This window comes from Penaeus monodon, unplaced genomic scaffold, assembly GCF_015228065.2.
Source record: "Penaeus monodon isolate SGIC_2016 unplaced genomic scaffold, NSTDA_Pmon_1 PmonScaffold_22057, whole genome shotgun sequence".
Lineage (NCBI taxonomy): Eukaryota > Metazoa > Arthropoda > Malacostraca > Decapoda > Penaeidae > Penaeus > Penaeus monodon.
Window position 1 is genome coordinate 2,501 of NW_023651986.1, and position 2,937 is coordinate 5,437.

A 2,937-nucleotide genomic window follows, 5' to 3' on the forward strand; every position below is an offset into this window, starting at 1 on the left:
AATATATATGCATACATATATTTGCATGTATATACATATTTACTTATATGTATAATTTATATACATATATGCACACAAATGCCAGTACAATGCTTATACACACACACATATATATTATTTCCATGAGCCTGTGTGCATGAATGTATATATAACTATCTTTATAATATAAACAAATGCATCTTCTTATTTATCTAGCTATCCATGTATTTAATTATATATATAAACTTGCATATGCACACATATACATATGCGCATGTAAATGTGGACGTGTGCATAAGTACACACACGAAATACCACATATAACGGATACTAGATTCATCAATATCCACACTTACCATATTCTATGTTGCAGGTTTCGTTGTCTTTGGTAGTCGCAGTTCTGGCCGACCAGAACTCACACGTCAGCCATCACAGTTCCTCTCACCACCACGCACTTCATACCACCATCAACCTACCTACCATACACAGCCCGCATATCATCCACAACCTTCCTACCACCCTGCTCCTGCTTATCACCCACAGCCTTCCCATGAGCATGAACACGAGCCTGCTGTGCCAGAATGTGCTGCCAACACAACCAAATCATGGTGCCTACAAGACGACCATTATCCCACTTACGAGATCAAACACGCAGCTGAGTATCATTACGAGAAGCTCCTCTCCCTCTATGCTGACGTAGCTGAACTCAACACTGAGCTGTCTGTGGACCGGCCAAATACCCTGGATGAGGAAACTTACTTGTGTCCATCAGAGACCGCTTACATCAGGCCCCTTCGTGCCCAGAACACCGAGGGAAAGTGGCGTGTCATTGTAAACAATATCGATGTCCATTATCAGACTCTCACTCAGACTACACGCATCGAAGAGTGTCTCACTTCCGGCGATGCATGTCCTCTGGTGCCTGACTGCTACGAGTCCAAGTGTCTGCAGAAGTCCATCTACCACCGCTTCCTTGTCTACGACCCCTATGATCAGTACTTCCCCTTTGCCATCGAGACATTCAAGCTTCCCGCCAGCTGTGCTTGTCTGTTGGGTGCCTACACCATCGATCATTAGTCACCAAACAACTGATCTCAAGCCATATTGGGGGGGAGGGGGGTGAACTTAACAGAAATTCAATATTTTATAATTCTTAGTGCCCTGGGAAGAAGGCATACCGTCTATGGAGCGTCGTGAAGTACGTGAAGAAAGCAGTTTTCTAGCCATTTATTGGTCATATCTAAAAAAAGAAAAGAAAAGAAAAATAAAGAACTGAATACAAATGACATCTTTTTGTAAGACATGAAAATAAATATAATTTTATGTATTAGATATTTACATATTTTCCTTTTGATATTTCTAAGTTATATATTTTTGCGTGTCTGTATATAAATATATGTATATATGTGTATGTGTGTATATGTATATATACGTATATACATACATAAACACAAAAACACACACATATGTATATGGTTATATATGCACATACATATTCTTATATAGTATATTTTATAAATACAGTATATATATGAATGTACACACACACACACACACACACACACACACACACACACATATATATATATATATATATATATATATATATATATATATATTTACAGATGTACACACACACACACACACACACACACGCATGTATATATATGTATATATATATGATATATGTATAAGCATATCTCTGTATATAGAAAGTATATATATGTATACCTACAGATAATTATATGTATATGGTAAGTATGTATACATAACGGTGTATATGTATATATATATATATATATATATATATATATATATTTATATACTATATATATATTATATATATTATATATACATATATAATATCTTATCTATATATATCATCTATTGATACTTATTTAATATATCTATAATATATATATATTATATATATTATATATTATATATACTATGTCTCTATACTATTATCATATTATATATCTATCTATCTATATTATATATATCTATATATATATATATATATATATCTATCTATATATATTATCTATATATATATATTCTATATATATTCGTATATCTAATTCATATATATTAATATTCATATTAATGGGTGGGTGCTTCATGCGCAAGGTGATGTGAAGCGATGGTGTGGTAGCCAAGATAGTGTTAAGTGCTTGCATGCCTTCTCGCTTGCAGCTGCCACCACTTGCTAGCCTAGTGCGAAAAAAGGGAGCAGCTCTGTATAAGCCTCCCCTTCCAGTTCACAGCCTCTCCGTCATCGACCCCACTAACGGATGCCGCCTTACCGCGGTGGGGGTGCTTGAGGTCCCAATGATCTGGTGAGCCGGACCAGAGGGCTACCCATACTGGAGGGGTCACCAGTGAGGGATGAGACAAAATGGCTTCCTGGTGCACCAAGGCCTATGAGAGGGGATGGTGCACCCACCCCTGGTTCATTCCATCTTGGACCAGGGAGAACTCTCCCACGTGTGTTTGCCGTGCGTGGCATCCCGTATTACCAGGAGACAGGAGTCCTGGAGGTTGAGAGATGCTGCACGCTGCGCCCTGCAGCTAGCGACACACCTCTTTGGTCCTTTATTCTGGTTAGATGGGTGGCTTGATCAAGGCCTGGTCAAGTCAATCGGCTGGTCAAATATGGCTATGGTCAAGCAGGCACTGTTTAGTCGGTAGCGCATAGGTCCCGCGACTGCTTTCAGTACTGTAATAGTAGCTGCGTATATTTCCTCATTACCCCTGTGGATGTTGGGAGATTTTGAGCCCAACTATAGCTTCCCCTCATTGGACTCCATGGTGGGTTGGGGGGGGGGTGAGGAAATGAAGAATTCTATTTTGTATGAGTACTACAATTTACAAAGATCTAGCTCACTCCCTGACGACCTATGCAATCAACTGACTATTCCCTCGGAACATCACATGTCACTTTGGAACCTTCTGCTT

General features: G+C 38.6%; 1 pseudogene; it reads left to right on the top strand.

The window, feature by feature from the left end:
- Positions 1-1,243, top strand: part of LOC119570114 — a 1,516-nt pseudogene extending 273 nt beyond the window's left edge.
- Positions 1,244-2,937: the final 1,694 nt, after the last annotated feature.